The following is a 12,969-nucleotide window of genomic DNA, read 5'->3' on the forward strand; positions in this document are numbered from 1 at the left end:
AACCATGCTTAGGTAATTGGTACGACTCGTTAAAGAGAATTGAGACGCGACATACTAATCTAGCGTCACTTTTCACGCACCTTTTGCGTAATATAACCTAAACATGCTTAGGTAATCAGAATGACGCGTTAGAGAGACTTGTTACGCGACATAAAAATGGTAATCGAATTGACGCATTAAAGAGACTTGAGATGCGCCATACTAATCTAGGGATACTTTTTATGCACACTTTTCGTAATATAACCTAACCATGCCTAGGTAATCGGAACAACGCGTTAAAGAGAATTGAGACGTGACATACTAATCTAGCGTCACTTTTCACGCACAATTTGCGTAATATAACCCAACCATGCTTAGGTAATCGGAACGACGCGTTAAACAGACTTGACACGCGACATACTAATCTAGCGTCACTTTCACGCACGCTTTGCGTAATATAACCTAACCATGCTTAGATAATCGGAACAACGCGTTAACGAGACTTGAGACGCAGCAAACTTATCTAAAGTTACTTTTTTCGCACACTTTGTGTAATATAACCTAATCATTCTTGGGTAATCGGAACGACGGGTGAAAGAGACTTAAGACCCGACATACTAATCTAGCGTCACTTTTCACGCACTCTTTGCGTAATATAACCTAACCATGCTTAGGTAATCGGAACGACGCGTTAAAGAGAACGCGACATACTTATCTAGCGTCACTTTTCACGCACACTTTGCGAAATATAACCTAACAATGCTAAAGGTAATCGGAACGACGCGTTAAACAGACTTGTGACACGACATACTAATCTAGCGTCACTTTTCATGCACGCTTTGTGTAATATAATAACCATTCTTAGGTTATCGGAACGACGCGTTAAAGAGAATTGAGATGCGACATACTTATCTAGCGTCACTTTTCACACACCCTTTGTGTAATATAACCTAACCATGCTTAGGTAATCGGAATGACGTGTTAGAGAGACTTGTTACGCGACATAAGCATGGTAATCGAATCGACGCGTTAAAGAGACTTGAGATGCGCCATACTAATCTAACGTCACTTTTTATGCACACTTTGCGAAATATAACCTAACCATGCTTAGGTAATCGGAACAACGCGTTAATGAGAATTGAGACGTGACATACTATTCTAGCGTTACTTTTCACTCACACTTTGCGTAATATAACCCAACCATGCGTAAGTAATCGGAACGACGCGTTAAACAGACTTGACATGCGACATACTAATCTAGCGTCAATTTTCACGCACGCTTTGCGTAATATAACCTAACCATGCTTAGGTAATCGGAACAACACGTTAAAGAGAATTGAGACGCGACATACTAATCTAGCGTCACTTTTCATGCATCCTTTGCGTAATATAACCTTACTATGCTTAGGTAATTGGAACGACGCGTTAGAGAGACTTGTGACACGACATAAGCATGGTAATTTAAACAACGCATTAAAGAGAATTTAGACTCGACATACTTATCTAGCGTCACTTTTCACTCACACTTTGCGTTATATAACCTAACCATGCTTTTAGGTAATCGAAACGACGCGTTAAAGAGACTTAGACGCGCCATACTAATCCAGCGACACTTTTCAAGCACGCTCCTAACCATGCATAGGTAATCGGTACGACGTGCATACTAATCTATTGTCACTTTTCACTCACACTTTTTGTAATATAACCAAACCATGCTTAGGTAATCAGAACGACGCGTTAAAGAGACTTGAGATGCAACATACTAATCTAGCGTCACTTTTGACCTAAACTTTGCATAATATAGCCATACCATGCTTAGGTAATCGGAACGACGCACTACAGAGCCTTGAAACGCGGCATACTAATCTAGCGTCACTTTTCACATACACCTTGCGTAATATAACCTAAGCATGCTTAGGTAATCGGAACGACGCATTAAACAGGCTTGAGACGCGACATACTAAGCTATCGTAACTTTTCTCGCACACTTTGCGTAATATAACCTAACCATTCTTGGGTAATCGGAACGACAAATTAAAGAGACTTGAGACGCGACATATTAATCCCGCGTCACTTTTCACGCACTCTTTGCGTAATATAACCTAACCATGCTTAGGTAATCGGAACGGCGCATTAAAGAGATTTGAGACGCGACATACTAATCTAGCGTCACTTTTCACGCACACCTTGCGTAATATAACCTAACCATGCTTAGCTAATCGGAACGACGCGTTAAAGAGACTTGAGATGGACATACTAATCTAGCGTTACTTTTCTCGCACACTTTGCGTAATATAACCTAACCATTCTTGGGTAATAGGAACGACGCGTTAAAGAGACTTGAGACGCTACATACAAATCTAGTGTCACTTTTCAAGCACTCTTTGCGTAGTATTATCTAACCATGCTTAGGTAATCAGAACGACACGTTAAACAGACTTGAGACGCGACATACTAATCTAGCGTCACTTTTCACGCACGCTTTGCATAATATAACCTAACCATGCTTAGGTAATCGGAACAATGCGTTAAAGAGAATTGAGACACGACATACTAATCTAGCGTCACTTTTCACGCACCCTTTGCGTAGTATAACCTAACCATGCATAGGTAATCGGAACAACGCGTTAGAGAGACTTGTTATGCGATATAAGCATAGTAATCGAATCGACGCGTTAAAGAGACTTGAGATGCACCATACTAATCTAGCGTCAGGTTATATTACGCAAAGTGTGCGTAAAAAGTGAAGCTAGATTAATATGGCGCGTCTCAAGTCTCTTTAACGCGTCGTTTCGATTACCATGCTTATGTCGCGTCACAAGTCTCTCTAACGCGTCATTCTGATTACCTAAGCATGGTTAGGTTATATTACGCAAACTGTGCGTGAAAAATGACAATAGATTAGTATGCCGCGTAGCAAGTCTATTTAACGCGTCGTTCTGATTACCTAAGCATGGTTAGGGTATATTACGCAAAGTGTGCGTAAAAAAAGACGCTAGATTAGTATGTCGCGTCTCAATTCTCTTTAACGAGTTTTTCCGATTACCTAAGCATGGTTAGGCTATATTACGCAAAGTGTGCATGAAAAGTGACGCTAGATTAGTATGTCGCATCTCAAGTCTCTTTAACGCTTCGTTCCGATTACCTAAGCATTGTTAGGTTATATTACGCAAAGTGTGCGTAAAACGTGACGCTAGATTGGTATGGCGCGTCTTAAGTCTATTTAATACGTCGTTCCCATTACCTAAGCATGGTTAGGTTATATTATGCAAAGTCTGCATGAAAAGTGACGCTAGATTAGTAAGTTTCGTCTCAAGTCTCTTTAACGAGTCGTTTCGATTACCATGCTTATCTCGCGTCACAAGTCTCTTTAATGCGTCGTTCCGATTACCTAAGCATGGTTAGGTTTTATTACGCAAGATGTGCGTGAAAAGTGACGCTAGATTAGTATGTCGCGTCTCAAGGCTCTTTAACGCGTTGTTCCGATTACCTAAGCATGGTTAGGTTATATTACGCAATGCGTGCATGAAAAGTGACGCTAGATTAGTATGTCGCATCTCAAGTCTCTTTAACGCGTCGTTCTGATTTCCTAAGCATGGTTAGGTTATATTACGCAAAGTGTGCGTAAAAAGTGTCGCTAGATTAATATGGCGCGTCTCAAGTGTCTTTAACGCGTCGTTTTGATTACCATGCTTATGTCGCATCACAAGTCTCTCTAACGTGTCGTTCCGATTACCTAAGCATGCTTAGGTTATATTACGCAAAGTGTGCGTGAAAAATGACAGTAGATTAGTATGTCGCGTCTCTAGTCTATTTAACGCGTCGTTCCAATTACTTAAGCATGGTTAGGTTATATTACGCAAAGTGTGCGTGAAAAATGACAATAGATTAGTATGTCGCATATCAAGTCTATTTAACGCGTTGTTCCGATTACCTAAGCATTGTTAGGTTATATTATGCAAAGTGTGCGTAAAAAATGACGCTAGATTAGTATGTCGCTTCTCAATTTTCTTAAACGAGTTGTTCGACTACCTAAGCATGGTTAGGCTATATTACTCAAAGTGTGAATTAAAAGTGACGCTAGATTAGTATGTCACGTCTCAAGTCTCTTTGACGCGTCGTCCCGATTTACTAAGCATGGTTAGGTTATATTACGCAAAGTGTGCGTAAAAAGTAACGCTAGATTAGTATGGCGCGTCTTAAGTCTATCTAACGCGTCGTTCCGATTACCTAAGATCGGTTAGGTTATATTATGCAAAGTCTGCATGAAAAGTGACGCTAGATTAGTATATTTCGCGTCACGAGTCTTTTTAATGCCTCGTTCCGATTATCTAAGCATGGTTAGGTTTTATTACGCAAGATGTTCGTGAAATGTGACGCTAAATTAATATGTCGCGTTTCAAGGCTCTTTAACGCGTTGTTCCGATTACCTAAGCATTGTTAGGTTATATTACACAATGCGTGCGTGAAAAGTGACGCTAGATTAGTGTGTCGCGTCTCAAGTCTCTTTCACGCGTCGTTCCGATTTCCTAAGCATGGTTAGGTTATATTACGCAAAGTGTGCATAAAAAGTGACGCTATATTAAAATGGCGCGTCTCAAGTCTCTTTAACGTGCCGTTTCGATTACCATGCTTATGTCGCGTCACAAGTCTTTCTAACGCGTTGTTCCGATTACCTCAGCATGGTTAAGTTATATTACGCAAAGTGTGCGTGAAAAATGACATTAGATTAGTATGTGGCGCCTCAGTCTATTTAACGCGTCGTTCCAATTACTTAAGCATGGTTAGGTTATATTACGCAAAGTGTGCGTGAAAAGTGACGCTTGTTTAGTATGTCGCGTCGTCGTTTCGATTACTATGCTTATGTCGCGTCACAAGTCTCTCTAATGGGTCGTTCCGATTACCTAAGCATTGTTAGGTTATATTACGCAAAGTGTGCGTGAAAAGTAATAATAGATTAGTATGTCGCGTCTCAAGTCTCTCTTGCGCGTCGTTTCGATTATCTAAGCATGGTTAGGTCATATTACGCTAAGATTGCGTGAAAAGTGACGCTAGATTAGTATGTCGCGTCTCAAGTCTCTTTAACGCGTCGTTCCTATTATCCAAAAATGGGTAGGTTGTATTATTCAAAGTTTGCGAGAAAAGTAACGCTAGATTAGTATGTCGCATCTCAAGTTTTTTTAACGCGTCGTTTCGATTACCTAAGCATGGTTAGGTTTTATTACGCAAGGTGTGCATGAAAAGTGACACTAGATTAGCATGTCGCGTCTCAAGACTCTTTAATGCGTGGTTCCAATTATTTAAGCATGGTTAGGTTATATTATGCAAAGTTTGCGTGAAAAGTGACTCTATATTAGTATGTCACATCTCAAGTCTCTTTAACGCGTTGTTTTGATTAACATGCTTATGTCGTGTCACAAATCTCTCTAACTCGTCGTTTCGATTACCTAAGCATGGTTACGTTATAGTACGCAAAATGTGCGTGAAAAGTGACTATAGATTAGTATGTCGCATATCAAGTCTATTTAATGCGTCTTTCCGATTACCTAAGCATGGTTAGGTTATATTACGAAAAGTGTGCGTGAAAAGTGACTCTAGATTAGTATGTCGTCTCTCAAGTCTCTCTAACTCATCGATTCGATTTCCTAAGCATGGTTCAGTTGCATTAGGCAAGATGTGTGTGAAAAGTAACGTTAGATTAGTATGTCGCGTCTCAAGTCTCTTTAACGCGTCGTTTCAATTACCATGCTTATGTCCTGTCACAAGACTCTCTAATGTGTCGTTCCGATTACCTAACCAAGGTTAGGTTATATTACGCAAAGTGTGAGCGAAAAATAATAATAGATTAGTATGTCGCGACTCAATTCTCTTTAACGCATCGTTCCAATTATCCAAGCATGGTTAGGTTATATTACGCAAAGAGTACGTGAAAAGTGACGCTAGATTAGTATGTCTTGTCTCAAGTCTCTTTAACGCGTTGTTCCGATTACCCAAGAATGGTTAGGTTATTGTACGCATAGTTTGCGAGAAAAATAACGCTAGATTAGTATGTCGCATATCAAGTCTCTTTAACGCGTCGTTCCGATTACCTAAGAATGGTTAGGTTATATTATGGAAAGTGTGCGTAAAAAGTGATGCTAGATTAGTGTGGCGCTTCTTAAGTCTATCTAACGCGTCGTTCCAATTACCTAAGCATGTTTAGGTTATATTATGCAAAGTCTGCGTGAAAAGTGACGCTAGATTAGTATGTTTTGTCTCAAGTCTCTTTAACGCGTCGTTTCGATTACCATGCTTATCTCGCGTCACAAGTCTCTTTAACGAGTCGTTCCGATTACCTAAGCATTTTAGGTTATATTATGCAAAGCGTCAGTGAAAAGTGACGCTAGATTAGTATGTCGCGTCTCAAGTCTCTTTAACGCGTCGTTCTGATTTCCTAAGCACGGTTAGGCTATATTACGCAAAGTGTGCGTAACAAGTGACGCTAGATTACTATGGCGTGTCTCAAGTCTCTTTAACATGTCGTTTTGATTACCATACTTATGTTGCGTCACAAGTCTCTCTAACGCGTCGTTCCGATTACCTAAGCATGGTTAACTTATATTACGCAAAGTGTGCGTGACAAATGGCAGTAGATTAGTATATCGCGTCTCAAGTCTATTTAACGTGTCGTTCCAATTACTTAGCATGGTTAGGTTATATTATGCAAAGTGTACGTGAAAATGACAATAGATTAGTATGTCGCGTCACCAATCCCTCTAACGGGTCGTTTTGATTACCTAAGTATGGTTAGTTTATATTATGCAAAGTGTGCGTGAAAATGGACATTAGATTATTATGTTGCTTCTCAAGGCTCTAAAAGTGATGCTAGATTAGTATGTTTCGTCTCAAGTCTCTTTAATGCGTCGTTTCGATTACCATGCATATATCGCGTCAAAAGTCTCTCTAACGCGTCGTTCCGATTACCTAAGCACGGTTAGGTTATATTACGCAAAGTGTGCGTGAAAAGTGACGCTAGATTAGTATACCGCGTCTTAATTCTCTTTAAAGAGTTGTTCCGATTACCTAAGAATAGTTAGGTTATATTACGCAAAGCATGCGTGAAAAGTGACGCTAGATTAGTATGCCGCTTCTCAATTCTCTTCAACGCGTTGTTTCGATTACCTAAGCATGGTTAGGTTATATTACGCTAAGCGTGCATGAAAAGTGACGCTTGATTAGTACGATTACCTAAGCATGGTTAGGTTCTATTACGCAAAGTGTGCGTGAAAAGTGACGCTAGATAAGTATGTCGCGTACAAGTCTCTTTAACGCGTCGTTCCGTTTACCTAAGCATGGTTAGGTTATATTACGCAAAGAGTGCGTGAAAAGTGACGCTAGATTAGTATGTCGCTTATCAATTCTCTTTAACGCGTTGTTCCGATTACCTAAGCATGGTTAGGTTATATTACGCAAAGCGTGCGTTAAAAGTGACGCTAGATTAGTATGTCGCGTCTCAATTCTGTTTAATGCGTCGTTCCGATTACCTAAGCATGGTTAGGTTATATATTACGCAAAGTGTGCGGGAAAAGTGACGCTAGATAAGTATGTCGCGCACAAGTCTCTTTAACACGTCGTTCCGTTTACCTAAGCATGGTTAGGTTATATTACACAAAGAGTGCGTGAAAAGTGACGCTAGATTAGTATGTCGCGTCTCAAGTCTGTTTAACGCGTCGTTCCGATTACCTAAGCATGGTGAGGTTATATTACACAAAGTGTGCGTGAAAATTGACGCTAGATAAGTATGTTGCGTCACAAGTCTCATTAACGCGTGTTTCAGATTACCTAAGCATGGTTAGGTTATATTAAACAAAGAGTGCGTAAAAACTGACGCTATATTAATTTGTCGTGTCTCAAGTCTGTTTAACGCGTTGTTCCGAATACCAAAGCATGGTTAGGTTATATTACGCAAATTGTGGGTGAAATGTGACGCTAGATAAGTATGTCGCGTCACAAGTCTCTTTAACGCGTCGTTCCGATTACCTAAGCATGGTTAGGTTATATTACGCAAAGTGTGCGTAAAAAGTGACGCTAGATTAGTATGGCGTTTCTCAAGTCTATTTAACGCGTCGTTTCGATTACCATGCTTATGTCGCGTCACAAGTCTTTCTCACGCGTCATTCTGATTACCTAAGCATGGTTATATTACACAAAGTGTGCGTGAAAAGTGACGCTAGATTAATATGTTTCGTCTCAATTCTCTTTAACGAGTTGTTGCGATTACCTAAGAATGGTTAGGTTATATTACGCAAAGCGTGCGTGAAAACTGACGCTAGATTAGTATGCCGCCTCTCAATCCTCTTTAACGCGTTGTTCCGATTACCTAAGCATTGTTAGGTTATATTATGCAAAGCGTGCATGAAAAGTGACGCTAGATTAGTATGTCGCAACTCAAGTCTGTTTAACGCGTCGTTCAGATTACCTCGAAGCATGGTTAGGTTATATTACGCAAAGTGTGCGTGAAAAGTGACGCTAGATAAGTATGTCGCATCACAAGTCTCTTTAACGCCTAGTTCCGATTACCTAAGCATGATTAGGTTATATTACGCAAAGTGTGCGTAAAAAGTGACGCTAGATTAGTATGGCGCGTTTCAAGTCTCTTTAATGCATCCGTTCGATTACCATGCTTCTTTGTGTCACAAGTCTCTCTAACGCGTCGTTCCGATTACCTATTCATGGTTGGGTTATAGTACAAAAAATGTGCTTGAAAAGTAACAATAGATTAGTATATCGCATCTCAAGTCTCTTTTACGCGTCATTCTGATTACCTAAGCATGGTTAGGTTATATTTCGCAAAGTGTGAGTGAAAAGTGAAAATAGATTATTATGTTGCGTATCAAGTCTAATTAACGCGTCGTTTGATTACCTAAGCATGGTTAGGTTATATTACGCAAAGTGTGCGTAAAAAGTGACGTTAGATTAGTATGTCGCTTCTCAAGTCTTTTTAACGCGTCGTTCCGATTACCTAAGCATGGTTAGGTTATATTACGCAATGTGTGAGTAAAAAATGACGCTAGATTAGTATGGTGCGTCTCAAGTCTATTTAACGCGTCGTTTCAGTTACCATGCTTATGTCGCGTTACAAGTCTCTCTAACGCGTCGTTCTGATTACCTAAGCATGGTTAGGTTATATTATGCAAAGTGTGCGTTAAAAGTGACGCTAGATTAGTATGTCGCCTCTCAAGTCTGTTTAGCGCGTCGTTCAGATTACCTCGAAGCATGGTTAGGTTATATTACGCAAAGTGTGTGTGAAACGTAACGCTAGATAGGTATGTCGCATCACAAGTCTCTTTAACGCCTAGTTCCGATTACCTAAGCATGGTTAGGTTATATATTACGCAAAGAGTGCGTAAAAGTGACGCTAGATTAGTATGTCGCGTCTCAAGTCTGTTTAGTGCGTCGTTCCGATTACCTAAGCATGGTTAAGTTATATTACGCAAAGTGTGCGTGAAATGTTACGCTAGATTAGTATGTCGCGTCTCAATTCTCTTTAACGCGTTGTTCCGATTACCTAAGCATGGTTAGGTAATATTACGCAAAGAGTGCGTGAAAAGTGATGCTAGATTAGTATGTCGCGTCTTAAGTCTCTTTAACGCTTCGTTCCGATTACCCAAGAATGGTTAGGTTATATTATGCAAAGTGTGCGAGAAAAGTAACGCTAGAATAGTATGTGCCGTCTCATGACTCTTTTCGTTCCGATTAGCTAAGCATGGTTAGGTTATATTACGTGAGGTGTGCATGAAAAGTGACGCTAGATTAGTATGTCGCGTCTCAAGGCTCTTTAATGCGTCGTTCTTATTACCTTAGCTTGGTTAGCTTATATTACGCAAAGAGTGCGTGAAAAATCACGCAGGATTAGTATGTCGCGTCTCAAGTCTCTTTAACGCGTCGTTTCGATTACCTAATTATGGTTTGGTTATATTATGAAAAGTGCGTGTTATAAGTGACGCTAGATTAGTATGTTGCGTCTCAAGTCTCTTAACGCGTCGTTCCGATTACCTAAGCATGTATAGGTTATATTACATAAGGTGTGCGTCAAAAGTGATATTAGATTAGTATGTCGCGTCGCAAGCCTCTTTATCGCATCGTTTCAATTACCATGCTTATGTCGCGTCACAAGTCTCTCTAACACGTCGTTCATGGTTAGGTTATATTACGCAAAGTGTGCGTGAAAAGTAACAATAGATTAGTATGTCGCATCTTAAGTCTCTTTAACGCGTCGTTCAGATTACCTAAGCATGGTTAGGTTATATTAGGAAAACTATGCGTGAAAAGTGACGCTAGATTAGTATGTTGCGTCACAAGTCTTTCTCACGCGTCATTCTGATTACCTAAGCATGGTTATATTACACAAAGTGTGCGTGAAAAGTGACGCTAGATTAATATGTTTCGTCTCAATTCTCTTTAACGAGTTTTTCCGATTACCTAAGAATGGTTAGGTTATATTACGCAAAGCGTGCGTGAAAACTGACGCTAGATTAGTATGCCGCTTCTCAATCCTCTTTAACGCGTTGTTCCGATTACCTAAGCATTGTTAGGTTATATTATGCAAAGCGTGCATGAAAAGTGACGCTAGATTAGTATGTCGCAACTCAAGTCTGTTTAACGCGTCGTTCAGATTACCTCGAAGCATGGTTAGGTTATATTACGCAAAGTGTGCGTGAAAAGTGACGCTAGATAAGTATGTCGCATCACAAGTCTCTTTAACGCCTAGTTCCGATTACCTAAGCATGATTAGGTTATATTACGCAAAGTGTGCGTAAAAAGTGACGCTAGATTAGTATGGCGCGTTTCAAGTCTCTTTAATGCATCCGTTCGATTACCATGCTTCTTTGTGTCACAAGTCTCTCTAACGCGTCATTCCGATTACCTATTCATGGTTGGGTTATAGTACAAAAAATGTGCTTGAAAAGTAACAATAGATTAGTATATCGCATCTCAAGTCTCTTTTATGTGTCATTCTGATTACCTAAGCATGGTTAGGTTATATTTCGCAAAGTGTGAGTGAAAAGTGAAAATAGATTATTATGTCGCGTATCAAGTCTAATTAACGCGTCGTTTGATTACCTAAGCATGGTTAGGTTATATTACGCAAAGTGTGCGTAAAAAGTGACGTTAGATTAGTATGTCGCTTCTCAAGTCTTTTTAACGCGTCGTTCCGATTACCTAAGCATGGTTAGGTTATATTACGCAATGTGTGAGTATAAAATGACGCTAGATTAGTATGGTGCGTCTCAAGTCTATTTAACGCGTCGTTTCAGTTACCATGCTTATGTCGCGTTACAAGTCTCTCTAACGCGTCGTTCTGATTACCTAAGCATGGTTAGGTTATATTATGCAAAGTGTGCGTTAAAAGTGACGCTAGATTAGTATGTCGCGTCTCAAGTCTGTTTAACGCGTCGTTCCGATTACCTCGAAGCATGGTTAGGTTATATTACGCAAAGTGTGTGTGAAACGTAACGCTAGATAGGTATGTCGCATCACAAGTCTCTTTAACGCCTAGTTCCGATTACCTAAGCATGGTTAGGTTATATATTACGCAAAGAGTGCGTAAAAAGTGACGCTAGATTAGTATGTCGCGTCTCAAGTCTGTTTAGTGCGTCGTTCCGATTACCTAAGCATGGTTAAGTTATATTACGCAAAGTGTGCGTGAAATGTTACGCTAGATTAGTATGTCGCGTCTCAATTCTCTTTAACGCGTTGTTCCGATTACCTAAGCATGGTTAGGTAATATTACGCAAAGAGTGCGTGAAAAGTGATGCTAGATTAGTATGTCGCGTCTTAAGTCTTTTTAACGCTTCGTTCCGATTACCCAAGAATGGTTAGGTTATATTATGCAAAGTGTGCGAGAAAAGTAATGCTAGATTAGTATGTGCCGTCTCATGACTCTTTTCGTTCCGATTAGCTAAGCATGGTTAGGTTATATTACGTGAGGTGTGCATGAAAAGTGACGCTAGATTAGTATGTCGCGTCTCAAGGCTCTTTAATGCGTCGTTCTTATTACCTTAGCTTGGTTAGCTTATATTACGCAAAGAGTGCGTGAAAAATCACGCAGGATTAGTATGTCGCGTCTCAAGTCTCTTTAACGCGTCGTTTCGATTACCTAATTATGGTTTGGTTATATTATGAAAAGTGCGTGTTATAAGTGACGCTAGATTAGTATGTTGCGTCTCAAGTCTCTTAACGCGTCGTTCCGATTACCTAAGCATGTATAGGTTATATTACATAAGGTGTGCGTCAAAAGTGATATTAGATTAGTATGTCGCGTCGCAAGCCTCTTTATCGCATCGTTTCAATTACCATGCTTATGTCGCGTCACAAGTCTCTCTAACACGTCGTTCATGGTTAGGTTATATTACGCAAAGTGTGCGTGAAAAGTAACAATAGATTAGTATGTCGCATCTTAAGTCTCTTTAACGCGTCGTTCAGATTACCTAAGCATGGTTAGGTTATATTAGGAAAACTATGCGTGAAAAGTGACGCTAGATTAGTATGTTGCGTCACAAGTCTTTCTCACGCGTCATTCTGATTACCTAAGCATGGTTATATTACACAAAGTGTGTGTGAAAAGTGACGCTAGATTAATATGTTTCGTCTCAATTCTCTTTAACGAGTTGTTCCGATTACCTAAGAATGGTTAGGTTATATTACGCAAAGCATGCGTGAAAACTGACGCTAGATTAGTATGCCGCTTCTCAATCCTCTTTAACGCGTTGTTCCGATTACCTAAGCATTGTTAGGTTATATTATGCAAAGCGTGCATGAAAAGTGACGCTAGATTAGTATGTCGCAACTCAAGTCTGTTTAACGCGTCGTTCAGATTACCTCGAAGCATGGTTAGGTTATATTACGCAAAGTGTGCGTGAAAAGTGACGCTAGATAAGTATGTCGCATCACAAGTCTCTTTAACGCCTAGTTCCGATTACCTAAGCATGATTAGGTTATATTACGCAA

The sequence above is a fragment of the Mercurialis annua genome, linkage group LG2 (genome assembly GCF_937616625.2).
Source record: "Mercurialis annua linkage group LG2, ddMerAnnu1.2, whole genome shotgun sequence".
Lineage (NCBI taxonomy): Eukaryota > Viridiplantae > Streptophyta > Magnoliopsida > Malpighiales > Euphorbiaceae > Mercurialis > Mercurialis annua.